Here is a 27,926-nt window from a genome sequence, read left to right as displayed (position 1 = left end):
AACTAAAGACTTTGTATGTATTGTCTGTGCCTTTTTTGGGGTGCTTTCCCAGTTTTTTTGGTCATAGATCGTTTTTAATGCTTAAGTCAGTTAATACTCTGTGGCTCTGACTTTCTAGAGTCCTTAAGGGATGCGGCACCTGACCGCACTTACAAATAAGAACTTGCCCAGTTTCTGTTCCGAGGGCTTTACATAGATGAACTTATTTAAATCTCATAATAACACTACACTGAAGGTACCTTTATTCTGACTTTACAGGTAAAGAAACTGACCCAAGTGAGGTTAAGTAATTTGCCTAAGGTCAGAGCCTGCACGACTAACCATTAGGCTTACTACCTCTCTGTTGGAAAGCATATAGGGGTCCTTTGAAGGTGACACAGCAGCAATATTTTAGGTCCCAAATCCTGCCTTCTCCTTTAGGAGCAAGAAAGACCATGTGTCAATTTCCTCATTGACCCTGGGCAATTTACTTAATCCCTTCAAGCCTCAGATTCCTTATCTGCCCCAGGGAGGAGTTTTAGATTAAAAGACCTCTCCTTGCATTACAAGTGTGGGTGTGTGCTGGGGGTGAGAGGCGGAGGGGCTGAGATTTCTGGGCGGGACTGAGCTGCTTTTCCTAGGTCTCTTGAGGAAACAGGGTGTTTTGAGGTTTTGTCCTAGTCACCTCCCTCCCAGGAGGTCAGGCTCCCCAGTCAGTGACAGCGCTTGGCTATTCCTCCTCGGCTTGGAAAAGTGCCGCCACCGCGGCCAGCTCAGGCCACAGCCCGGCTGTCCAGAGGTCGAGGGTGGGTCTTTTTTTTTTCCCTGAGGGAGTTAGAGATGAGATTGTATCCTTCGGAAGGCTTCTTGGAGGTAATGACAGTAGAGTCGACTCCTGAAGGTCTAGCAGGAGTTAGTAAGAAGAGGTGGAGGGGGAAGGGTTACCCCCCCACCCCACCCCCAGCCACAGAACAAAGAAGCACTACCCGGCTTACAGTATAGGAGGAGGAGCTGTGAGAGTGGAGAGGTCTGTAGGGACGAAATCGCGCGGGGGCTTCAGAGCTTTATTCTAAGAGCAACTGGGAAGGGTTTGAAGGAGTGGAGTCCGGAGTTTTAGAAAGATTCTTCAAGTCGCTTGGGAAGAATGGGTCGGAGAGGGGCAAGAGGATCTCATAGAAAGCAATCGGGTTGGAAGATGACCGAGGACTGAGTAAAGTAGGGGTGGAGGTTGGGACTGAACAGCTGAGCTTTCTCTAACCCCACGACACTGCGCTGTTCCTTTCTTTGCTTATGTGGAAGGGCCCCCTAAAGGGCAGGGCACCGGCCAAAGGCTCATAGAGCGGAATAGCACAGAGCCCCCTCCTCTTTCGGGGGCTCTCTGGTCCAGATGCCCCAGAATTGGTGGGGTTATGCGGGAGAACTTACCACTGCTGAAGATGGAGAACCGTTACCCCTCAAAATACACAAAAACCTTGGCCGCTTTTGGCAGCAGCCTCCTCCGCCCATGACCTCATGCTTTAAGCTCCCATATAGCCTTCCCCCGCCCAGTCCACACCCGGCGCCCGGGTGGGGGTGGGGTGGGGGGGATAGTGGCGAAGGTCTGGGTAGCCGAAGCACCTTCTTTATCCTGCGCGAAGATTTGGGGGAAGGGACGCAACGACTTCCCCACAGTGAAAAAGGCATGGTTTAACATTCCCTTGAGCAAAAAGCACTCGCTGCCTTGTGGGCCCTCCACGAGATAGATGCCCCAAACCCGGCCCGAGGTGGTCTGTTTAGGCTAACAATGTTTGGTTCACATTTCCTTGGACCAGAAAAGCTGCCGGTTAATGCTGGCGTCCCAGGCTAGACCGAAGGGTGGCCGCGCCTTCGAGGGACCTGGGGGCTGTCCGGCTCTTGCCCCCCTGGCGCCGCCGAGGTTTGAACCCTTGGCTCGCCTTTCAGCCAGTGCCCTGCCCCCTGTTCGCAGCTGCTCTCGGTTTGGGTGCAGCGGTTTCCCCCGCAGAAGAGGAGGAGGAGACAGCGCGAGGAGCGACTCCCGGCTCAGGTTTCCGCACCAATGCCGTGCAGCCCCGGGCGGCCCCCGGCGGCCAGCCCTCCTCCCCGGCACCACGTTCCACAGTCATGGCGCACGAGGAGGGGCGAGCGCGCGCCGCGGCGGCACCCGCGCCCCCTCCCGTCTCCTCCGCCGCCCAGCCCCTGCCCCTCTCCTAGGCAACCTCCCTCTCTGGCCTGCTGCGCCACGGAGATGGAGACCCCTCCCCAGAGGGCTACAGTTCCAACGCTGTCTGCAGCACCCCCCTCCCCGCCCCCATCGGGGCGGAGGAATGGAGCCGCGCGCTTCGCGAACCTCCAGCCCCTTCCCGGGAGCCTCAGCCCCACCGGGGCCAGGGTGCAGTGGGGGGTAGGCGTAGACCGTCTCCCCGTAGCCCACCTAGACCTTGGCATCTTTGCAACCCCTAAAATAATAAACAGAAACCCCAAACCCCAGTCTTTAGATTGCAAAGCGCGTTACAGTAACCGGGACGGCTACGCAGGAAACAATCCTGCACTGGTCCGGGTCTCAGGCGGCAGCTTCCCGGCCACGCCGCCTTCTCCTGGGCCTCGATTTTCCGGCCTTGCCAGAGAGTCGGCCACGCCCCGGGGCTGACAGGTCCCGTGCGGGGCCGCAACTCGGTCCGCGCCCCCGGCCCATCCTTATCCAGAGCCTCGCCAGCCTACAAAAGGTGCAACCTCACGCACTTGCAGAGCACACAAATAAGGTCGGCAGCGCATCGCCCGGGAGGCTACGAACAATGCGCCGGGCTGCCGAAGCCCGCCGGAGCGCGGCGCCCCGGGGGACAGGGGGCGCAGGCGGGGGCCGCAGCGCAGGACCCGCCGGCCGCGGCGCTGGACACCTTACTTCCTGCTTCCCCGCCCGCGGCCAGACCCAGCTCTGCGGAGGGATATCTCTCCCCTTCTCTGTCCCTCTCTTTCCCTTCCCCCGCACCCCCCTTTTTGCTTCTGCCTCCCCCCCCCCGCCTTTCTCCTTTTGCAAGAAAATAATTTGACAGTCGATTTGCTGACAGGGGAGGAATTTGCATCCTGGATTAAAAAAAAGGCCGAGAGGAGCTTGGGAACGGTTGCTAGGGGTGGGTAATGGGTGAAATAAGGGGGGCACCGGGAACGGATAAGGAGAGTTAAGGGAGGGGGCGAGGGTGGGGAGCAATGCAAAAGGTAAGGCCAGGTTACCGCGGCTCGGCCCCGAGTGGGCTGCGGCCGGGGGAGGGGCGAGAGATACATATGTATTTCTGTCTCCCTAGCACACCCCCTTCCCTCTAAGCGATGGCTGAGAGGCGGTGCATGCAGATGGGGAGTAAGTTTCCTGAAGGGGAGGGTGGATGCACGCGCGCGGCCCCGCGCTGCAAATTTCCACCGGGGAGGGAGAGGCTGGATGCGGAGAGTTTGGAGTTGCTTGCTGCGGAGGGCAGGAAGGGGAACAGGGCTGGGAAAGGGGGCTGGCGGGCACTATATCTAGGAGTAAGTTTCCAGGATCGGGAGAGCCTGCACACTTGCTTGCTAGTAAGTTTCTGGCCGGGGAGGGCGCGTGGGGAGGAGGAGAGGGAGGGGTGCATGTATATAGAAGGGGGGAGGGGGGAGCAGATTTCCTGCGGGGAGGCTGAATGCATATGGAGAGTAGATTTCCTGAAGGGAGGGTGGAGGCGTAGACGGACCGAGTAAGTTTCTTGCTGGGGTGGTGGCGGAGGTGGTGGGTTGGTGCTTTGGAAACCCGGAGCTTCCCGGGGTGGGGGAGCACGCTGTCGGGTGGAGGGGCGAAGGGCCAGGTTCCCTGCTGGGGAGAGGGGTTTGCATCTGGGGAGTATGTTTCCTGGCGGAGCGATATTTGTTTACAGGCTGAGGGCAGTACTGTAAGTGAGTAGCGCTTCGAGAAGGCGGCTCTGACATAAATTAATATTGAAATTACTCTATCAGCTCTGCTCGCCCCCCATCCCACCCCCACAAGCGGAGACTGGTCATCTTGTCGGATTGCCCATGCACTTGTTGCAGAAACAGCCAAGGTAGGCCAGAAGCTTGTTAAGTTTCATTTTTAAAAAATTAGTTGGGGGATGCTCCGTGAGAAGACGGGGGAGGGGAAAGGAAAAGTGGGGGGACGGAGAAGGAAAAGTCTCCCCCGACTTCTTTACTTTCAGTATGTTAGCAGGGCCTTCTCTCTGCTTCTCCTGATCCTCTTCCCTTTCTACGCTGCACAGCATCCCAGCAAAGGGGGAGGGGTGAGGTGGGCGCTATAATTGGCAGCCCCGGCTTAAAGGATGGTGGTGGCGGGGCTTGCGATTGAAGGTTATGATGTTATAAAGCCTTCATTCTTCCATCCAAGAAACCGCAGGACCCTAGGGATGTGCCTTTTGGGGTTTTTGACATTATACATATGTGTATGTATACGCTCCTGTGGGCTCTTTGGGGGCTGGGTACTCCCCAGAAGTTGAAGTGGCCACCCAGATAGGAGAAATATATAAGGGGATAAACCTGCCCCTTCACTCCACAACTTCTGTTTGGGAGCCTGGGAAGTTACTGCTGTTGGTCCGAAGAAATAGATATTAAAAAAACAGCACAAAACCACCCATTCACTGGCAGAGGCCGAGAGCACCTGGCGGGCAGCCTCTGGCCAGCACTGGGCTGGAGCATGTGCGCCTGCCATCCTTAGGTTAAAAGAAAATGACTTCTGGTTCCTCCATGTGCCTTCAACCGGCCTGTTAGAGCCAGCTTTGTGGAAACTCTTCCCCACAGTAGACGCGGCTTTGGCAAGTGAACGTGTTGAAGCGGTTTGCTAACAGCATGGCCCGGGCTGTCTACTGAAGTACATGGAAGTGATGCTTAAGAATGATCGATCCAGGAATGGCTGAAGAGTTCTTTAAACAAATGCCAGCTGTTCGTGCTTTTTAGCAGGCCATGGAGTGGAGCATTAAAAAAACAGTTTTAAGTTGTCTCAGTTGGTACCAACCTTCTGCATCATTTACTGTCTCAAGGAAACAGTCTGGTGATGGAAAATGTGGTTTTGATGCTCGCTAGAAGCAGGAATATTCAGTGCTTAACTAGTTAACCAGCCCTCTTTGCTTCTCTGTGCCTCTTCCTAGTCCTCAGCCTCCTGGTTTCTGCAGATGAGTTGTATGTCTTTGCTGTCGGGTACCTTTGTTATGCTGGGAGTTTTATTTATTTATTTTCCTTAAATCGAAGTATGATTGTCATACAGCATTGTATTAGTTTCAGGTGTACAACATAGTGAGTCGATATTTTTATACATTACTAAATGATCACCACCATAAGTATGCTAGGAGTTTTAACTTGGCCAGGATAATTTTAGCACCAGGGATTCAAACCCAGACATATTTAGTAGGGTCAGGGAGTAAACACTAGGCAGTGTTGTTAACTAAAGTTGGTTAAGCTTTCTGCAGTTCTGTAGACAGACTCAGTACTAGCAGAGGAAAAAATGGTTAAAAAAATGATCTCTTTACATGTTACTGATGTACAGTATTTTTTTTTTTCCGTTTCTTTCCTCTCATCAGATTTCCAGATTAAGGATTTGATATTTGGCAGCTTGAGAGTTGAGTTAGTTGGGAATTAAATATTACTGCCACTTATCAAATGTTCCTAACTAGGCATTAGTTCAACAATTTAGCTATTATTTTTCCCCTGCTGAAAATCTGAGTCTGGTTGATGTATATGCTGGGAAGGTAAACACAATCTTTACGTGTATTTATCCCAGGGTAGTGGAATTATTTACACGTCTACCTTTGAAGCCAAGAGCAGTCATTCAGTTTTGTTTTTTTTTTCTATTTATGAGATTTATTTTATTGTCTTGCTCTGACCATTAATCAAGTCACAGTAGCTTTTCTTCCTCTTCTGCTAAGAATGTTCTTGTGGTAATAAAGGTTGGAAGGCCCATGATTCATAATTCACTCTTTTAAAAATATTGTTAGGATTTGATTTATAGGAATTGATACCAGGAGTGACACACCTCTTTGGGCTCCGCCCTTTTAAGCATGTCCATTTTCGCCAAAGAATTGTTTAAGAAGCCAGTCTGACATCTCAATAGAGAGCGTTTCCCTTCTGCTTTATGGGCAATGAGAACATTAATTTTGTAGGTTCCATGGTAAGCATGGGTCTTTTCACAGCTTGGTAAGCAGGCTTCCACATAGCAGGCATGTGTTAATATCACATAGCATTTATGTAAGCTTGCTGTGAAAACAGTTGTTCTATGAACTGTGTGGAAAGTACTCAGTTTTGTCTCCTTGAACCCACTTGGGCCTGTGGTTTTTGTTGAAGTGGGAGCTTTAGTTATAAAAGAGGGCTCAGACTGTAGTGTTATATAATCAAATATGTGGTCACAAGAACAAAGCTTATTTAAAATATATTTTTCTTCTGCTCTGATGGGTGGGTTGGTCATAGCAATCAAAAGCATCATTTTGGGGGGAAAAGTATGAGGATTCTCCATAAAGTTGACTAATCATAAAGTGTTAAAATTGTCTTGTGTTCAGCAGTTGGCTCGGTTTACAGTATTTGTAAAGTGACAAAGAACTTTCAAGGTGGTTTGATTCTCAAGGTAGGGGGACAGCATCACTGGAAAGAAAAGTGGGGAGGATACCAGTGTCTAACCATTTCTGGGCTTCAGATTTTTTATCTTAAAAATGCATAGTTTAATCGGTGACTTCCGTCCATCTCTGAAATTCTGGAGGGAGGTCTCAAGAGATCTTCACAGTCTGTCTCTTCCTGGGCCAACGGCCAGATTGCCTCATGGACTTGGGCGAGTTGATTAACTTCTCTTTTTGTCTTCTCATGGAAAGAGTGGATTTGTACCTTGGTATTCCAAAAAGGATTCTTGAGTGGCCCAGTAATCTTGACCGTTGAACGAGGAAATACTTTTGAAACTCTGCCACTGTCCTGGGGGAAAAAAAGTGCATGGTTGAGTCCCAATTAGTTGTGCTAATAGAGAGCGGGGCACATAATCCCAGGCACCAAAAATAATTTCAGTTCATCTTGGACGTTTCCCCTCCAGCCAGCTGGTTCACCTGCCTAATTATGCCTGGTCAAGTCTAAGGTTAATTGAGCTGTTATTCCCAGGCAGCAGGAGTACATAGTCCTGGGAGCGGTGGGAGACCAGAAAGCCTAGTGTGGCCTTACCCACTTTCAGTGGAGAATTCACACGTGGATAATTGGGATTTGGTCATATGTTTGTGGTAAGTTTCATATTGGTAATACTGTATTACTGATACTTCTGTGATATCATATATTTCACCATTGGCATTTTGGGGGGGGAAAGCTCTTGATGTGTTTATTGACTTTGAACTTTGATATGAAAAGTAGTCAATCCAGATGAGTGGCTCAAACCCTGAGCAGTACAGATGGGTGCTGATTGTCTTGCTCTAAAAGCAGTTGAATTCAACCCGTTTTATTTCTGACCTCATAAAACTGTGTGATTTAGGGAGGAAAATCAGCTGGAATCTTGTGGATTAATATTTCTTAATTGGCATGTAGGAGGGGAACCAATGAAGTCAAAGGAGAAACTAAAACATAGTTGATTTCTTTTGTGGGGAGGGGACAAGAGCAGCTGGATTCCAGATATTGGGATGTTCTTTCACCAAGTTTGCTGTGGCATCTTAAGAAATAATATAGTCCTGGGTAACATGGTTTGCTCCCATGACTCTCTTAATAAACCTTTTCTTCTGGGTTAAAGAAAATAAGCAATAAAAAGTGTCTGTGATATTTTCTAAAGCTTTTTAACTTCCCAGGGCAGCTGCTTGTAGGGTCTTCTGGTTAATTTGAGTTTACTGAAGAAACATGATTTTTGCTTTTTCCTCATGAAAGACAAGCTCGAGATGGGCGGGGTATGCTGAGCTATTGGGCTGTTGATTCAGCAACGTTAAAAATTTTTTTTTGTTAGAGAGGAAGGGGAAAAAGAACCCGTATGCCTAAGTGGGAGTGATAACCCCTCAGGGCTCCCAGGAGGTTAACAGTTATTTTCATGCTGTAACCGGATCTGGTTTATTCATGCGTCCATTTGGCAGTGACTTATTGAGCACCTACTGTTTGCTCAGCACTGTGTTAACGCCCTGGGTATACGTTAATAATTAAAATAGATGTAATCATCTTCCTCTACCATTCCCCACCCTGCCACCTAGCCTACAGTCCAGAGGGGAGGCAGAAAGTAAAGAAGTATAATACTGCAAAGTGCAATAAATGGTCTGATGAAACCACAGGGAGCAGTGACCTGGACTTTCTTAGTTAAAGTAGCCTAGTAAAAGGCTCTCTGAGGACTGGGGATGGGGGAAGACAGAGCATCAGGCAGAGAGAGGAGAGCCTGGGTGGAAGGACTTTGGTCCCCTTGAGGGGACTAAAAAGAAGCACAGATGGACAAGGCAGAGGGGGAGAGGGCAGCATGAGATGACAGTGCAGGACTCTGGAGCCTTGGAAAGGTTTGGGTTTCATTTGAAGTGGAGTAGGAAGCGACTGAAAGTTTGCAGTGTTAAGTGACACCCCCTAACTCGTATTTAAGGGGATGGCCTGGAGGGAGAGGGGCAGGTGTGGAATTGGGGAGCAGTAAAAAGGTGTTTGGAGCAGGCCAGGTAAGGAGGTGACAGGAGGTGAATGGAGCGGGGCAGGTGTGTGTGAGAGGCCTATTAGTGGTTGAATGGGCAGGGCTTGCTGAGGTATTTGGTGGAGAGTTGGTGGGAGGAATCTAATAACTGAGGTTTCTGGCTGGAGCAGTTGGGTAGATATGGGTGGTGCTCTTTGCTGGATGGGGAAGAGGGAGAGTGAAGGGCACACCACTAAGTTTGACATGCCTATTAGACTCAAGGTGGAGGTGTTAAGCCTGCAATCTGATAAGAGCATCCAGAGCCAGAGGAATGGCCCGGCAAGAGATAAAAATGTGCAAACCATCAGCCAGGGGTTGGTATTTAAATCCAGGAGACTAGGTGTGGTGCTCTAAGGAGCATGTAGAGAGAGAAGAAATGAGTGTGTGTGTGTGTGTGTGTTGGGAATAGGGGAGTGTAAATGTTGCATGAGGTTAGGGCCAGAAAAGTCACCACTGGATTTGCCAATATGGAAGCCATTGGTGACTTGCAAGGAACAGTTTGAGTGGAGTGATGGATGCGTCAGAGCAAGATTGGAGGGGCCTGGGAGGGGAATAGGAGGTGAAGACCTGGGAATAGCATGTGTAGACAACTTTTTGACAAAGTTTGACTGTGGAAGGGGACAGAGAAATGGAGGGGACTGGTAGGACATTTGTGTGAAGGGAAGGGATTCTGGAGGGGTGCTGCCGGTGTATTTGTGTGATGATGGAAAGATCAGTGGAGAAAGTGATTGATCAAGAGCAGTGGGTTGAAGGGGAGTACAGCTCAGTGGTAGAGCACGTGCTTAGCATTCATGAGGTCCTGGGTTCAATCCCCTGTACTGCCGTTAAAAATAAATAAATAGATAGATAGACAAACAAATAAACCTAACCCCCCCCCCAAAAAAAAAAGCAAAGAAAAGAGCAGTGGGTTGGGTCAGCTGAGCAAAGCCCTTGAGAAGGTCTGTGGGGAAGATCTGGCCTTGGCCAGAGGAGGGACACTTCCTTCATGATGACAGGAGGGAAGATTGAAGAAGAGTGAAGGTGCAGGTGAGGGAAAGGTGCAGGAGCGGCGGTGCTGGGGCGGCAATGGGCTCTGTCTCTCCAGGCTGGGGCCACACTGTCCTTGAGCAGGAGTTTGGGCTCAGGACTTGCCACCAGCCAGAGACTGCAAGGGTTAAGATTGCATCACTAAATTGTACTGCATTTTTCTGAACATTTGACTGCATTACTGAACAGTACAGAGGCAAGACCGGATTCCTTGCTCGGGGAGAAGAGTCTTCAGTTAAAGTAATCTGGGCCTCACATTAGATGTAATTGAAAACTATGATTGGAAAAAGACATCTCTGATTTTCAGCCCTGTTCAAAAGTTGGTGGGCACTGTGGCTTACATTTTGAACAAGAAAAAATAAACAGTGACAACAACAACAAAGAAACGGCTAAATTGCTGCTTCTCCTCCAGTCTGCCTTTCACAAAAATATGCCATAGACTGTCCGGCCAACCCTCGTGGCCCGACCGTGGGGTCTGTAGGGCAGGTGAGCGCGTGAGGAGAGAGTCGGGAGGCATGGGTTGGGGTCCAGCTTCGTCGGATGACTCTGGACAAAGTCATCCCCAGGGTCTGTCTCCACATCTATAAAAAGAGGGTGATGCCATCTAACGCCTCTTCTCTGAGAGTTGTGAGGACGGAATCAGATAATGTACACAAAGCGCGATGTAAACTGTAAGAGGCGTCGGGTACAGGCGGCGGCGAGGTGCCCTGATCTTCAGCCGGATCTCCTTTTCAGATATGAAACCTGACAACCAGAGAAAAACTTCCCTCCATTCCCCAAAGCTTCTTCCAAGAACCCTGTTCACCATGTCCTCTTGCACTCTTGTTCCCTCCTGGTAGCCATTGTCTATTTGGGGTTTCGGGTCCTCTGTGATTTCTTTTAGTGAAATTGCTCTTACTGCTGGAAAGCTGGCATCAGAAAGGCTGACTGTGAAATGCCAGTCTGTATAGGTTCACACTCTGATTCCATATATAGCATTTGAAACCTGCCCATTCCAGGGGCCAAATGGACTGGGTTTGTGAACTGAGTGCTCGGGAACTTTGAACCCACCCATTAACCCTTACTGTGGTCCAGGGGTCTTAGCAGTCTTCACTTGCCTTCTGAATTTGTTTTGCAAATGAGGACTGTTCTATAAAGCTGAATCTACCTAAAAACTGTTCTTAGCCTTTAGTCTTACTGTCTATGCTGGAAAATCATTTCTAGTTTTAAAAACCATCCAGTGCTTTTTACTAATCGGACCCCTGGCCTCTGCCTGAGTGTGAGGCTTTATTTTTTTTTAATTAATTTTTGTTATGAGAAAACTTGAAACCCAGAAAAGCAGACAAACTAGTATAATAACCACGGTACCCATCACCTCGATTCAGCGGTTAGTGAGATTTTGTACACCTGTGGAGAAGAGGACGTTTTCCTGTATTTGTATAATAAATATCAGTTGTCAGTTTTGAGAGATCAGTGGAACTGATATCAATTTGGTTTCATAGAGGGAAGAAAATATCAACGAAAAATCAGAGAGAGGAAATGGGTGACGTCATTGTAATAACTCATGTTTACCTCGCATTTTATAGGTCCAAAGCCTCTGTGGCATGTCTTATTTTAACTATCTTGCAGCAACCATAAGAGGTAGATATTATTCTCATTTTATAGCTCAGGAAAGTGAGGCTCAAGAAGTAGAATTGAAAAAAGCTAAAAAAGTGATTAACCCAGAGTCACATGTCCAGCCAGCATCCAAAGCCCTCGTTTAATGCCAGAATTTGAATGGTCTCCAAATTTTGTGCACTTTCGGAGAGATAATGCTGTCTAGAATTAAATAAGAATTGTGGTACAGAATATATGCAAAGGATCAGGGCAACCAGGAAGATCATTTGGGAATTTTGGGCTTAGAACTCCAGTGACCTTAATTGGAAAAACTCAGATGATTTAAGCATGTTTGGTGCATTACAGTTTTCAAAAAACTTGAATCGTCTGGCTCATTCTGGAGCACATAGCTTTAAGGCCACCTTATAATTAAAGCCAAAACTTGACTTCAAGTGATCCAGTGGCTATTCTCCATCAGCCTCCTACTCTCAGCCCTGTCCCTTCTCTGGGGCTCCTGCGTGATCATTTCTAGAGTGTGTGGCTTTTAGTCTCCAGGCTCCGGTGTTGAACACACTGGGCCCCCGAGCAGGTCACTGCCTCCGGAAGCTTCCTGAGGGCCCCTCGGGGTCTTTGTCATCACTGAGGCTGTAACAGAGGCTGCTCTGAGGGCCTCTCCTCATCTTTGGGAAACTGCTTCCAATCCAGCCCAACTTCTTTGAAAGATTTTTTAAAAAGGAAAAGAAAAAAAATGGAGTCAATGCCCAAGGAGTTTTAATAGGAGTATGGTTGGAGTTCCCTCAGTTATTGTCACAATGGGAGATACCAAACTCCCTTAAAATTCAGCTGAAGGCTACCCGTAATGAATGAGCTGGCTCTGAAGTGACGGGACTTGATCACTTCTCTGTTTTAATTGGCTGAACACATGTAACTGAGGGGTTTTCATAGGGGGCCGTGGAAGAAGGTAAGGACATTCAGGGGCCTCTTTCCTTTTGAAGAGTCAGAGCTTCTTTGGAGACAGGCATGGAATTCAGACAATTTCATGGTGTGGACACTCATTCCTTAAGTCTTTCTTGAGGGCTCTGTGTGCCTGGTCGTGGGCCAGGCTGTGGGGTGGGCGGGAGGGAGATGCACTTGGGCTTCTGCAGCTCTGGCTCATGGGGCTGTTGTCATCCTTACCTCGGGGCGTGTCTCTCACTCCTTCTCCACTGCCCTGGGGAGGGCCGAACTGGGTCATCACTCAGTTTTGCACCCGCAGCACCTCGCACAGGGCTGGTGCTAGTTAGCACAGTGTAAATGCTTACTGATGGAAGAATCAGCGGCTTTGTTGTTTCGGTTTTGCCTCTGGTTCTCTCCTCATTGGTTCTTGTTGGAGGGAGTAATCCAGGCCTCTCTGCCACCAGGGTCATCCCTTGCAGACTGAAGGAGACCAGAGAAATGTTTCCTTCCCCCTTGCCTTTCTGGCCTGCCAGGCTTTAGCTGGGGTGGTTTAACTGAGCTCTCAAATGCAAATGTGGCCCCATCCCCCATCTCTTTTAATAAGTGATATTTTGTTAAATCAGTTATTCAAGGCCTTATCTATATTTCTGTCTGGGCTGGCTTAGTCAAAATAGGAAAGGGTGAATATTAGATTTCTTCACCCGTCCACCCCCCCTTCCCTCTCCTTTGAGCAACTCTACGTAAGATTTCTGATAGGGGAGGGGTGATGTGTCCTTGAAGAAGTAAATGCTGCCTGCAGAAAAAGATGTGGAGGGCTTTGACTTGTAGCGAATGCTGTTTTTCAGCAGCTGTGATTTTTCCATTTTTCTTTTTCTTTCTGTTTTGATTAGTGGAACTCATTGTGCTCCAGGGTTGGGATTGCGTTGGGGGAGGGTGCAGAGGGAGCAGCATTTACTGGGAGAGCTCGAGTCGGGGAGGAGGAAGGAGAGAAGGGATTTATTGAAAATATATGTCTACTTCTGCCATGATAAAGCAGCAGGCATGTACAAATGCAACGGGGAAATCATTATTGTGGTAATGTAGGCAGAGCTCTGCTTTCTCATTAACAGAGCTTAACCCACGTGGAGGAGGGGGCTGCCTGGCTGCTTTGAGAGTTGGGGGATTCAATAATAGCAAAAACTCAGGGGATTGTCCCCCTCCCCCCTGCTCGCCCCCTCCAGCTGCCTTCTCCTTTCTTTCTCCACTCAGTTTGTAACCTTCTTAAAGCTGCTTGTTGGATTTCATGGTCCCCTTCCCCCCGGCCCCCCCCAACTGCTGTGAGGACTGTTTAATTTTTTAAAGTTGGAGGGAATTAAAATAAATTTTCTCTTGGGAACTCGAGATTTTTGGCAACGCCTGGTGAGTCAGAGATGGGATTAGACCCCTTGCCTGGCAGGGAGCACCAAGAAAGACCTGATTTCGAGACTCAGGAATTTGCATGTGCCGTGAGGTATCCCAAGGACGGTTCCACATCACTTCAGTCGTGGCAGAGAGCTTGCCGTGGGCCTGGCCTCGTGCAGGTGTGTCCGCCATTTTATCCTCACAAGTGTGAGAGGCAGATATGATGCCCACTTTCCACTTGAGGAAACTGTGGCTCGGGGCCTTTCAGCAACTTGTTTAAGGACATTCAGGTCCTGTGTTGCCCAGCTGGTCTCCAGACCCAGGACTAACTCCATAGACTGGCTTCTGATCATTAGGCTACGCTGCCTTCAATAATTGGCTAGTCACCTTCCCTGGACAGGCCTCTAGATTCTAGGAACCTGGGAAAAATGGAGCCACCACAGGGCCTGCCGGTGACAGTTCCGGGTAGAGTGCTCAGGGCATTCATGAAAACCTTTACTGAGTCCCTGGACAGAGCTGTGATTCTAAGGGAGGTCAAGGTTAGGGACTCCCATCTTTGTCAAAAGCAATGAGTGCCCCACCCCCCATCCCTGCCAGGCTGTGGTCCCTTTACTGACAACTCACGTGCTCATCAAGCATTTATTGAGTGCCTCCCATGTGCTGGGATTGTACCTGTGGCTGGAAATACTAGGACAAGTAAGAGAAGGTGCTCAGAGTCTGGTGGAGGACTGTTCTGAGAACATGTAAATATGACACACAGCAATGCCTTCCTAGAAAAATACAAAACTTCAGAAATAGTAAGTAGGAAGGGAGTCTTCAGAGAGAGGTGGGACGTGGGTAGGTTGTGGGGTTCAGCAGGGGCTTATAGGTGGACAAGGGGGAGGGGACAGCTGATAACCTGGTGAGCATAGGAAGCCACATATAGTCTGGCCTTACTGCGATATCACTTCACCTTTCAAGGCTTACCAGTCTGACTTCATTTTCCATTGCCCTCATGCTCTGGAGCTCTAGAATGCTCTAGAACTGTGCTGTCCAGTTTGGCAGGCTTTTCTGAGCCATGCATGGCTATTTAAATTTAAATGAATTTAAAATTAAGTCAAATTAAAAATTCAGTTCCCCAGTTGCACTGGCATGGGTAGCTCGTGGCTGCCATATTGGAGAGCATAGATGTAGAACATTTCCACTGGTGCAGAAACTTCTACCAGATAGTACTGCTCATGAACCTTACTCTGAGGTTTCTTCTGCATGGAATGTTCCCTCCATTGCCCCTCCCTGGCTCAACTCCCACTTCCTCCAGAGGCCTTCCCTCAACATGCAGGCTGGGCTTCCGTCCACTGTCCACCTGGATTGCAATACTCCCTTTCCGTGTTTGTCTCCTCTACAGGACATTCAACTTCTTAAAGGCATGAGCTAGGTCTTGTTCATCCTGTATCATGTCTTGCTTATCATTGTGTCCCCAGCACCGAGGAGGTTCTCAATAACAATGGCAGGTGATGACGCTGGAGAGCGAGGCATTGGGCCGTGTGCCATGTTATGGAGCTTGGTCTTGACCCTGTAGGCAGGTAGGTTTAGGGTGAGGTGGGATGTATCGGGGAGTGGGGTCAAGTCAGATTTCTATGTTAGAAAGATTACTCTGAGAGGTGTGGAAGACAGGCTGGAGAGGCTGAGCCTGCAGCCCAAGAGATCAGTTAGGAAAGTTGGCAACACAAGGGTGAGGGGGCTAAGGGTCTGCACTTCGTAGGCTGTGGCAGTGATGTTGGAAGGGTAGCATCACCATCTGACCCAGTCAGGGCCTCCTGCCATTTCTCTCTCCATTTTGGATGCTCTTTTCCATTTATAAGGGAAACAGCAAAAAGAATTCCTTTCTACTTCTGGGTTCTTCAGTGCCTTTCCCCATTGAGGCCCCTGGCTGTCTAGTCTGTAACCCTCGTGGTCCACTCTCTGCCGTGACTGTGGCTGCCCTCTTCCCCACTCCCCTCCAGCGGGCTAGGAAGAACATTTTACTCCACGTTGTCCCACGTCTCAACCCTTATGATTGAATCTGTGCAGAAGCACAGAGCACAGAGGCTGGGGTTTTAGTGTTCTGTCTTTGCCAACCTATGCCAGGTTCTTCTCCAAGGACACTTTTTTTTTTTTTTTAAATGGAGGTCCTGGGGATTGAACCAAGGACCTTGTGCGTGCTAAGCATGTGCTCTGCCACTGAGCTATTTCCTTCCTCCTCCGAAGACAATTTTGGGGACTTAAATTTAAGAAGCTTGTAGAGAGTTTAGGAAAGGAGTCTGAGGAGTCGCCGAGATTAGGCCAGTCTCTTTGAGATGGTTAAGAAGGAACCAGGATGGCAGGATTTAGAGACGCATAAGAAGATGAGGCAGTGTGCTCTGGCCATAGTGACCTCACGTTGTGTGCTTGGGGGATAGGATGCATTTCAAAGCATAACACTTACCTACTAAATACAGACGTGTGCCATCATTTTATATACATTACTTCATTTAATCCTCAAAGCAACTCCACGAGGAAGATTATTATTATTACCATTATACAGGTGAGGAAATGGAGGCCCCGAGGGACAAAGTGCTTGGGCCTGAACGTGCTCTCAGCTCTGCCCCGATTGTTCTGCACAGGGGGAAAGTTTGTCGGGTGTATGTTTGACCAGAGCTGGAGTGGTGTTCATGACTTTGGGACCTTGGGAAAGTCACTTCACCTTCCTAAACCTCCATTTCCTGAGATAGTCACGTCTACTTGGATGAGTCATTGGGAAGATTAATGGCAGAACAGACATAAAAATCAGCACCTCATAAGCCAGAGGGGGACACGTATTTGTGGAATGGAAGTTCACGGTCTTGTGGAGCAGGCTGTCGGCCCATGCCCTTCCCTGGTCAGAATGTCATGGCTCAGATTTACAAAAGTTCTCATGCTTTTAAGTACTGGAGATGTAATTCAGAGCTTCATTTTAGAGCTAAGACTTTTTCTCTGAAATTGTGTAAGTGTTAAGTAAAAGTAGTTCATAAAACTTTCTTTTGGAATACCATATGATATCACTTATATGTGGAATCTAAAATATGATACAAATGAACTTGTTTATGAAATAGACACAGACTCACAGACACAGAAAACAAACTTACGGCTACCACAGGAGAAAGTGGGTGAAAGAGGGATAAATTAGGAGTTTGGGATTAGCACATACAAACTACTATGTATAAAACAGATAAACAACAAGGTCCTACTGGATAGCACAGGAAACTATATTCAATATCCTGCAATAAACCATAATAGAAAAAAACATGAAAAAGACTATGTCTACATATGTATAACTGAATCACTTTGCTGTACACCTGAAACCAACACAGCATTTGAAATCAACCTTACTTCAATCAAACAAACCAAACAAAACCCGTTTCTTTTGGAGAGAGAGACTACAAATAGTAGATGGTGATCATAGGGAATTCAGAAAATATTGACAGATAGAAGGAAGAAAATAAAAATTCTTTAATTCCTTCCTGTTAGCATTGTAATAATTTTCATCCAGTATTTTTTCTAGGTAGTGCAGTCTGGTGATTAAGAGTGTAGATTCCAGAGTCAGACTGCCTAGATTTTAAGCCAGGATCCCTCATTCACTGGAAGTAATAACAATGACTTGTAGGACTGGGTGAGGTGAGATGAGATGATATATGTAAAACATTTGAGGCTGTGCCTGGCAGATAGTAAATTCTGAATGAACATTAACTATGATATTGTGCTTTAAAAATAGAATTGGGGTTAGTTTGCATATGCTTTAATATCTTGCTCATTTAATATTCTTGGGAAACATTTTTTCTGAAGTAGTTGTTTTTAAGTATCCTGTTGTTTGGATTCTGTGTTCATTAAATATACCAGGCACTGAGTCCCCTCATTTATTTAACTAGTCCTTATTATTAGAAATTTAGCTTTTTATCATTTTTGATTATTATAAATAATGCTTCGATGAACATCCTTGTACATAGATCTTTGATCACATCTCAGATTATTTTCTTAGTAAACTCCTGGAAAGGAGAATTACTTTGTTAAAGAGAATGGGTGTTTTTAAGATTCTGGGTAGCATTTCCTAATTGTTTTTTAAACAATTTAAAAATTGATTTTCATTCACACTACCAGCATATGAGAAGATCCACCTCACTCGATCTGCCCTAATATTACTGTTTTTAAAAAAAATGGTCATTCTTGTGTAGCATGGATTACTTTCTAAACAATATACGTTACTTTCCTGGGGCTCAGGGTTTTTTCCTGCTGTTAGGTGGAATACAAATGTCTCTTGCATGATGACTGTTATTTGTTAATTTAGCAAGTTCTTTGGATTTCTGTTGTGGAAAGACCGTGCAAATGACCTGAATTACTTTCAGAAGCAATTCTTTCTGCCGAGTTAGAATTTCCTCATGTTTTTCGAGAAAGAAGACTAGGATTGCTGTCTCTCACCAGACCCGGTGTGAGTGAGCAGTCATTCGGTGCCCAGGGCACAGGAAGTATTAGATAGCTAGTCTGTAATCGGCAGACGAACAGCATTCTTAGAATAAATGTTACCAATAATTGTCTGCAGAAATATAGGGTCTCAGTCCAATTTTCTAAGAATTTGTTCTTTTTAAACCTTGAGAAGAAAATGAAGGCGACTTTCACCTCCTGCAAGTATGAGAAAATACTGTCTAGTGTTATATGAAGCCAAATATTGAGAAAAAAGTTGTTCTACTGAAAATGTCAAAAAGTATAAGAAAACGAAAACCAGTCATCATTCCACCACCTAGACAGGACCTCTGTTTTTAAAAATGGGGTTTCTTCCTAGTATTTTTCCAGTACATATACTTTTGCATAGTTGGATGCTATGTGTCTGATTTTGTTGGGTTCTTTTTTTTAAGAGCCTACCCTAAATTAATACTTTAACCGTTTCCTAAACAATGGAAGCTCCTTAAAACACTTAGACGCCTCTGCCTCCTTTATACCGCCTTTTGAGGCCTTGTGATTTTGATTCTCCTGAGAATTTTATCCCATAAAATTATAATATAAAATATAATACAATTAAAACACAAAATAGTATAAAATGATAAAATTTTCATAAGAACTTAATCCCATAAGACGTTGTTTTAAAAAGTCAACAATAATTAGTCCACATATTTACTATTTTTGGTGCCCTTCATTTCCCCTATATAACTATGTGCATACTTCCCTCTCAGGTTAATTTTCTTTTTCCTGAAGAACTCTCCTTGTTTTGTGTGTGTGTGTATGTGTGGTGGAGGGTGTCTGCTGGTGTCACAGTTCTCTCAATTTGTGTTTGAAAATGTCTGTTTGGAGGATATTTTTACTGGGTATAGAATTCTATCTTTTTTTTTTTTTTTTTAATAATCCTTTAAAGATACCATTCCATTGTCTGGCTTCCTTCATTTCTGTTAAAAAGTCATCTGTCACTTTTATTGTGATTTCTTTGGCTTTGTGTTTTTAGCCGTTTTACTATGATGCCATAATTATGGTTCTCTTTGTATGCATCCCCTGTGGAGTTTGGAGAGCTTTGCCCCACTATTTCATGTCCTTAGACTCCTGCACATGTGTTAGACCCTTTTATGGTATCCTACATGTCCCTGAAGCTCATTTTTGTTTTTTCTGTGTTTCAGTATGAGTATTTTTTTCCACTGACCTAGCTTCCAATTCACCCATTAGCTCTTCTACTATTTCTTATTTGCTGTCAGGTTCATTTATTCAATTCTTGATTTGTTTTTTTTTAATTGTTTGTAAAATATTTTATTTATAATAAAATATATTTTTGATTTTTTTAATGATTGCATTTTTCCCTTGGTTTGGTCTTTTTCCTGACATGCTTGGTCATTTTTGTTTGAATGCTGGGCATTTTACATGGAAAATGTAGAGGCTCAGAATGTTGTATCACCTTACTTGGTATTTCTGATTTGCTCTTACTTGTAGGGTGGGTATTTATTAGGGTACTTCCTCCTTGATAGGCCCTGATCTCCAAATTTTGTCTCCCTGCCACAGTAAAGCTACTAAAATCTTGGCTTACCTTTTAAGTCTTTTCATAGCTTCTCTCTGCTGGATTCCCTGAGTCTAGCCCTATACACACTGGGTTAGGTGTCAGCAAATTCCTTGAGGGGAAGTTGCTGCAGAATCCTGAGTTTACTTGTGTATGGTTCATTTTCTCTGGGATGTTGGTCTCTCAAATCCTGGATATCTTTATAGTCTTGAACTGCAGTTTTTGTCTTCCCAATCTAGGGAGAAAGCTGCTGCAAGCTTTAATTTGCTGCCTTCCTTTTCATCTTAATATTCCTTCTGCCAAATCAGCCAGTGCCCTGAGTGTAAGCATTAGCTACTAAATACACCTCCTGAGCTTCCCTCTCCTCTAAGGGTTTGGTCTCTCAGGTCCTAGCTGCCTTGTTGTACTTCCCTACCCACAAACACTTAATTTTATTGTTATTATTTTGTGTTTTATTTACCTTTTATGGTTGTTCTATACAGGAGGGTTAGTTTAATAGCAATTAGTTATAATAGCTGAAAGTGAAGCCTAATTTTTGTATCCTTTATTATTTGACATTATAAGTGTTTTCCTTGTCTTTATAAAAACTTAGATGATTTCACAGAACCCCTTCTTATGGCTTTTATGATCTGCTCACCCATTCTATTGTCTGATATTTAGGTCATTTCCCATAATATTCTTATATAAATAATACTGCAGTAAGTATGTTTGTGCTGAAGTACTTTATTAATACTTTAAAAGTATGTAATGGGAATGGTCAGGGCTGAAAATATTTTTCAGTAGTGACTGTTTTCATGTATGTCATATACAACAATAAAACTGTAGACTTTTTCTCTCTCAGATGGTTCAGAAAGTGTTTTCCCTTCTTGTAAGATATTCAGGGGAAGAGGGATATGGCTCAGTGGTAGAGCACATGCTTAGCATGCACGAGGTCCTGGGTTCAATCCCTAGTATCTCCATTTAAAAAAAAAAGAAAAGAAAAAATTAATATAATGCTTACCATGGACCAGTCATTCTTTTACATGGTTTATAATAAGAACTTTAATTTTCCTAATAGCCCTATGACACAGGTACTAATAATGATGAAGAATGTGGGGCAAGAGAGGGTAGGTAACTTGCCCAGGGTCACACAGGGAACTTGTCCAAGGTCATGCACTCTTCAGTGGCAGAGGTGAGCCCTGCATTCTGCCTCTCGAGCCTGTGCTTTTAGCTATCACACTATACCACCTTGAGCTAATTGTTGTAATTTATTGCTTCCCTTCTACCAATTTTAGCTTATTCCAGGGCTTCCCCAGCCTTTTCTTAATTGGGCATTATTTTTTCCCTCAGCATTGTGGTTGCTGGGGGATGAGTATGAACGTGGGGACAGGTGCCATGGATGGATGTTAAGTTGCTGTGTAGTGGCAGCTCACTTTATAGATGGGCCAGGTGAGGTTGCCTGCTGGCTTGTAGTGAATCTCTTAGGGATCTGGTGTGGATTTAATGACAAGGAAATTTCTGCTTCCACCTGACTGGCTAGTGTGAGCTGGGCCTGTGCAGTAGAGAGTAAAGGAATCTTTCTCTCGCCTCCCTTCCTCCGAGTCCACTTAACATGAGGATTGGAGTATCAGGGCAGCCACAGGGCAGCAGGGATTGAAGAGCTTAAGTGCTGGTGCTTTGTACCCAATAAACTGTGAGGTGGATGAGGACAAGGAGCCTCAGGAGCAGTGGAAGTCCTATTCCTTTGCTTTTCTGCCTCTCTTTGGAGCTTTCTGTACATTCCCATGTTTATCTTCTTGTCTCTGTCGTCGTCTTTTCCTGATACCCATTCTCCCCTCATCTTCCTACCCTCCTTCCCTTTGGGCCTAATATTGATTTGAGGGAGAGGTATCTGTGGGCTGACTGGTTTTCTGAGAGTTGTTTGAATTTGTAACTTGCAGTGATTGACTGGAGAGGACTTTGCAGGAGAGATGGTTTTGAGCCATATTTGTTAAATGTATCACAGGAGGTCGCCAGGAAGAATGACAGGGTGGCAGAGAATTGAAGGGGGATCTGTCCCTCCACTGCTCACAATCCTTCAGTGGCCCCCACCTCAGTTGGTGAGAGCCAAAGTCCTTACAATCGTCTGGTGACACCCTGCCCACTCTTCCATCTCGCTTTTGTGACATTGTCTTCTACTGTTCTCTACCTCACTTGCTCCAGCCACTCCAGCCTCCTGGCTATTCCTTGGCAATATCTGCCATGTTCTCACCTCAGGGCCTTTGCACAGGCTGTCCTCTCTGCTTGGATTGCTCTTCCATAACCTAGATACCCATCGGCATTGCTCACTGTCTCCTCCTTCAAGTCCTTACTCAAATGTCTCTTTCTCATTGAGGCTGTGTTTAACTCCGCATCGTGAATTCCCCATCCCCTTAACCCCTTCTGCCTGAATTCCTCATTGCCTTAATCTGTTTGACTTTTTTCTTTTTTCCCCAAACCCTTTAACCTTCTACATTCCATACAGTTTACTTGCTCATTATCTTTATTGCCTGTCTCCTCTCTCCGAGAATATGAGTCCCAGGAAGCCAGAGGTCTTTGCGTGTGTTCCCTGCAGTAGCCTGGACACCCAGAATTGTGCCAGGCCCATAGCAGGCCCTCAGAAGGTATATGTTGAACACTGGGTCCTTAGTGGGGGGGAGGTGCTCTATACGGCCCTCAGCTCAAGAGACTTTCATCACATCTTAGGATCTGGAAAATCTCTGCCTGTAGGAATTTTTTTTAATTAAGATTTTTATCATTGTCATCCCCTTCCCCCTTCCAGTTCATTTAAGACTGTTATGAAACAAAACTCATTATGCTTCAAAATCTGACAGAGCTCAGGCCCCGGGGAAAGTGAGAGGAGGCGGCAGCTGCTTCCCCCATTCCCCTCTCTCCTTGGTTTTTTCGTGTGGTTGTTTCACTCAGGACCACCTGAAGCCCAGAGGGTCCAGGTGAGCAGGGGTCCTAGACCTCCCAGGGTGCATCCAAGGGAGAGTCTGTGGTCAGCCAGAGAGGAGAACCCTGCCTTCCTGCAGTGAAGGGTTTCTCCAGTCACCAGGACCCAGGGAGGAAGGAGGAAGGAGGCAGGCCGGAGAAGAGGGGAGGGAGGTGGGGGATGTGAGGTGTGTTCTGTGTGGGTCAGCTGCGGGAATGATGTCACCAAGAGAAATGAGAAGTGTGGTCCTCCTTGAACATGACTGCTCGTTTTCACTTACAATGAGTGGCTTCCACTCCTTTGTTCAGCAGTGGTCATGGAGGGCTGCTGTGGTGCAGGCCGGCTTGAAGGCTCTGTGGGCCGGGCTGGAGCCCCATCTCCCATTACTGCTCAGGAGAGGCACCATGAGGGGACCTTGGGTGAACCCAGTGGCTTGGAGCCAGCGTGTTCAACTCCTTCTGGGTCCGTGGGTCCCTGGGAAGTGGGAAGGCCTGCTGGCAATAATTAATGTGTGTGGAAGGGAGGGAAGAGGATGCAGCAGTGGATGAGGAAGTGGCTTCGACTCCTCCCAGTGCTCTTTTCTAAACATTTCCCTAGATGAATCCATCCTCAGGCTTTTCAGAGTCAGGGCAGGCCTGTCCTCTGACTTCAGTAGGCCAAGAGTTGACTTGGTTTTTCCATATGAACAAGAGAAAGGATCTTAGGGAGCCATACACTTGGATCCTGGTAGGGATGGGCCAGTACAATGAAAACTTTTTTTTCAGTGGAGGTACTGGGGGTTGAACCCAGGGCCTTGCGCATGCTAAGCATAAGCTCTACCACTGATATACCTTCACCGTGAAATTCTTGATAGGCTCTCAACATGCAGTGATGTAAGGTGTGGAGACCTGATGCAGGGTGCCTGTGGTGAGCCTCTGCTCTCCAGACCTGGGGTTTCACCCTCTGCTACCCACTCTGCCCCAGTCTTAGCAGCTCATCTGCTAATAAAGTAGAAACACCAACTGATTTGAGTTTCACCTCCTTTCATTTCCTCTCTCCTGTCTTCTGGTTCTGGGGCCATAATGAGCTTCAAAAAAGCCACCAGCCAAATGATCAGCCTCTGAATAATCAAGTCTACAGAACTAAAAATATGCGGTTGCATTATAATGTGCTGATAAATTAAAGGGGAAATAATTGAGTGTACAGTTGTTATTGATGCGTTGTCCCAACCAGAAGTTACCCAGGAAATAAATGACTTCACCCTAGTTGGTTCTGGGCCTGTAGCTTGCTGGTAAGCTTGGGAGGTCAAATATAAGGCTTGGGAGGTCAAAATCCTGCTTTGAGCCCAGCCTGGGGATTATTACAGCATCTTGACTGGTTACCCAGACTTGCCTCCTACTTCTGGCCTCAGATGGCCTGCCAAGCCCTTACCAGCTGTCTCTCACTGTAGCTCTCCAGTGTACATGACTTAATGTGATCTGTCTTCACGATGAAAGAAACTGCTCAAGGCACACCTCCTACTGAGGATGTCAGGAGTCCCCCACCCCTTTTTAAAAATATAAACAATTTTCCATTTGCTAGGCATTTGTTATTACATGCCCTGGGTAAATAAGATCTTTGTTCTTATCTATTAGCTTGATTTGGGCTTATTTGGAATAATGAATTTCATGAAAATGATTAAATCGTCACTCTATGCAGAACGCAAGGCTAAGCATTAGGTCAAGGATTGGCCAACTTTCTCTCAAAGGCGGGAGAGTTAATACTTCAGCTTTGTGTTCCATTTCTCTGTCCTAAGTACTCTGTCCCTGTAGAATAAAGGCAACCCCAGGCAACACGTAACTGGGTGAGTGGCTGTGTTCCCTTCAAACTGTTTTCACAAAACCAGTGGTGGGGTTTAGCAGCTAGCCACCGTTGCAGACCCATGGCCTGACCCTTTTGACCCCTTGATTAGAGACACAGCTATGAACCAACTAGACATGATCATGACCTTCGTGGAGCTTTAATTCCTGCTGAGAGTAATTCTTTGCTACTGTTCCGTAGCATTGCCTTGGAACCACACCTGTTATAAAGAGTTGACAAGTAGCTTTTGGCAGAGCGCATTGGAAACCTAAGTAACTTTCCTGAAGAAAGGGTCTAGCGAACATTCAGTTCTATTTCTGTTACCCACTGGAGTCCGGGGGTACTGTGTGTACTTAATTGGGGGTGTGGATTCTATTTTTGAGTCTCTCTTTTTCCCACTTAACGTAATTCCGCATGCATACTTCCATGCATTGGCCTGGATTGTATAACTATAGTGGGTACATAGTATTTCTTTTTGAGTTAAGGCCTGTCATGTGCGGTAGCGGGGGTGGGTATAGTGGGCATTTGTTAGATGTTTGTTTCCAGTTGCAGTAAAAGCCCTTTCAGAGTTGAAAAGGAGCTGGTTTCTGCAGATACTCTGCTGGTGGGACTGGTTGACTTGGGAGACTCTGGGAGAGCCAGGTGTGGGGGATAGTGCTCGGGCCAGCCTCCTGGGTGACACCCGGCCTTTGCAGCCAGGCACCTGGCAGGTAAGTGTGTTGTCAGTGCAGACGTTTAAGTGACAGAAAGCGGAGTGACCTTTTCTTCGGGCGCTGCTCCCCAGGTGCAAGGAAAGCATTCGTGGGCTGTGGAGCAAAACTTGGAGTCTGAGGAGCTTTGTGGGAGCAGATGGGGTGGAAAAGCAGCCCATGCAGAGAGGGTACAAAGCGCAAGGGGAGGGGTTGGCAGGTGTGTGGAAAGGGCACGGGGACTAGGGCCAGACTGCCTTGATTTGACTCTCTTAGGTTTGTCCCTTATGTACTGTGCCTGGGCACTTCCTCTCTGAGCCTCAGTTGGCTTTGCTGTGAGATGGGGCTGTTGTATCCATTCCACAGAGGTGTTGGGAGGATCAGAGGAGTAATCCCGGGAGCACTCACTACAGTGCCTGGAGTATAGTAAGCATGCTGTATATATGATTGTTATTATTTGATGTGAAGTGTGTGGCCCACGTTAGGCCCGCAGTTCACAACAGTAGATGTTGTTTTACTATTACTGCTCTGGAGGAGGCACTAACTGCCCTGGGTGCAGACCGGACTTGGCTCTGTCCTCTGTGGACCTTTCCGTCCCTTCAGTCCAGATTGAGAAGTACCATCTCATCTCATCTACCCCACTGGGCAACTCAGTTGGGGAGGTCAGACCCCGACTCTTGAGCCCAGGCTTTTAACAAAATGAGATCTGAGCCCAAAGACAAACTGGACAGTCCCATTTACTCAGCTATTCATGCATTCATTCATTCACTCAACACACATAGAGGCTCTACTTTATGCCCATGGTACAGTGTGCAGTGGGGAGGAAAACAGGCATGGTGATGGGCTTTAATCAAATAACGCCACAAATGTTTAATTACAGACTGTGATAAGAGCTGTGAAAGAAAAGTACAAGGCGTTTAGGTTGGGAGAGGATCTCTCTTTATGAGACACTTAATTTCATTAGTAATCAGGGAATACAAATCACAGTGAGATTCCATTTTATCCCCATTTGATTGTCAAACATTAAGAAGCTGTGTGGTAGCAAGTGTTGGGGAGAATATAGATCACTGTGGCCTCTTCTGTGCTGCTGGTAAGAGCGTAAATGGATGCAGCCCCTTTGGAAAACAATTTGGCGTTATCTTGCAAAGTTGTTATGTGCGCCTACTATGTGACCTGGCATTTCTACTTCTGGGTGTAAAATACTGTGAAAAGCTCATTCACGTGGGCACCAGGAGAGGTGTACTAAGAATGTTCCTCGTGGCATTGCTGGTAATAACAAAAATCTGAAAACCCAAATGCTCGTCAGCCGGAGAATGGGTCAGAACCTTGTGGCCATGTGATTGGGCTGTTACCTGGCAGCAACGTGAATGCACAACATCTCCACGCAATGACATGAGTGAATCTAGTTTGTCTAAGGTTGAACTTTAAAAAGCAAGATCTTGAATATTCCAGAGAGCCTGAGACCTTTGGAATAAATTTCAAAGTCAACAAAAAATTTAAAATACAGTATTTAGGAATGCAAATATATATAATAAAGCTATGAATATTGGGTGGTGGGTTCAGGAAGATTCCTTCTATGGGAGAGACCGTCTTGACTGTGTTTGTGACAAGGTCCCCTAGTGCAGTGATGGAGGTGGGAGCCAGGAGGAGCCAGTTCTCATTTTGAAGGCAAGGTAGACTTTTGGGGGGGGGGTTGTTTTGGAAACTTAAAAAAAAAAAAACCAATTACAAAATGTTGCCCATCAAAGTAGTGACACTCGGTGCCTGTGTGTGCATTTAATTTATTTTTTTATTACCACGGACGCTTTTTTTTTTTTTTTTTTTTTGATGACCACAAACGCAGATAGGATATGGGAAACTGTGGCTGTATCTGATAGCTGTCGGTTTCCTGCATATGCAAGATCGTGCTGGGAGATCTCAGCTCTGAAGGGCTGTGTTTGCAGCCAGGTGTGCGATTCCTTGTCACAGGGCCGCTTTTCACCGTGAAGGGACAGATGGCGCTGGGTGATGAGGCCTTCTTGGTTTGGTTCCAGGGTTTGCAGGCAGAGCTAGTTCAGAGATGAGTAAGAAGGGGGCCCTTTCTTGCTTGTTAATTTGGGGCTCAAATATGCATACTGAAACTCTTCCTCACTTTCCCTCTTCCTGTCAATTGGCCTTGAAACGTCTTCATCTCATTTGTGGACGGACAGAGTAGGAGGTGAAGGGAACACCTTTGTATGAAAGAAGCAGTTTTCAGAGAGGAGTTGGGGATGGGCTGGAGGGAATCAAGCTGAGTTCCTCTCGGGATGAATAGTGCGTCAGTCGGTAAGGTTCAAAAAGATGCTTCTAGCAGGCTGCTTGACCTGAGGTGATGTAGAAGCCATGAGAGGAGCGTCACGGCTGCTAAATGAGCTCAGCATCCCGGGCAGCTGTAGTTGAAGGAGGAGAACTTGAAGAGGAAGGAAAGAGGCGGGGATGCGGTTGAAGCGGAATTGGGAAGCCAGGTCTCTCACAGTGACTGCTTGAGAGAAGAGGGGGCTGTCTCACATGCTTGAATGTTTAACATGTGGAAGATGGAGTGGAGGTGTTCTGTGTGGTTCCAGAAGGTAAAGCTAGAACGGAAAGGTAGAAGCTATAGGAGGAGGCATTTGGTCTTCGCGTACGTCAATGTTTTTCAAACTGCAGTTTGCAGTCCATTAGTAGGTTGTGCAATCAATTTAGTGATAAACCAACAATTTCAAAAAATGAAGTAGAATAGAAAAGAAAGAGCAGAATAGGAAAAAAAATCTTGAGTGGATCAGATGTGTATGGGTCAGCACTGTTTCTTGAAAATATTCAGTTTTATGTATTTATATATATTTATATGTATGTGTAGGTATTTTATGTACTGAGTCATGGTATAGTATCTTACTGGGGTGAGGTGGAAAATGTTTGAAAGCTGTTGTTACAAGCTACCATTTAATAAATACTTACTATTTATTA

General features: G+C 46.3%; 1 protein-coding gene and 1 long non-coding RNA gene across 19 annotated transcripts in view; one reads left to right on the top strand and one right to left on the bottom strand.

Moving 5' to 3' along the window:
• LOC123613942 (uncharacterized) overlaps positions 1 to 1,505 on the bottom strand; it is a 47,179-nt gene extending 45,674 nt beyond the window's left edge. Inside the window, exon 1 of the long non-coding RNA XR_006721385.2 lies at positions 1,405 to 1,505. This is a non-coding gene — a long non-coding RNA (uncharacterized LOC123613942). The remainder of the gene's footprint in view (positions 1 to 1,404) is intronic.
• Positions 1,506 to 2,514: 1,009 nt separating this feature from the next.
• Positions 2,515 to 27,926, top strand: part of TRERF1 (transcriptional regulating factor 1) — a 194,906-nt gene continuing 169,494 nt past the window's right edge. For 5 of the 18 annotated variants that reach the window (XM_045509413.2, XM_045509411.2, XM_010973749.3 and 2 more), the window contains exons 1-2: positions 3,364 to 3,537; positions 3,949 to 4,034. The gene's annotated coding sequence lies outside the window, so the exon portion shown is untranslated. The other 13 variants (XM_010973747.3, XM_010973741.3, XM_045509415.2 and 10 more) reach the window with 8 other exon arrangements.

This window comes from Camelus bactrianus, chromosome 20, assembly GCF_048773025.1.
Source record: "Camelus bactrianus isolate YW-2024 breed Bactrian camel chromosome 20, ASM4877302v1, whole genome shotgun sequence".
NCBI classification, from domain to species: Eukaryota; Metazoa; Chordata; class Mammalia; order Artiodactyla; family Camelidae; genus Camelus; species Camelus bactrianus.
The sequence above is the reverse complement of the archived record's forward strand: the minus strand, read 5'-3'. Positions and strand labels throughout refer to the sequence as shown.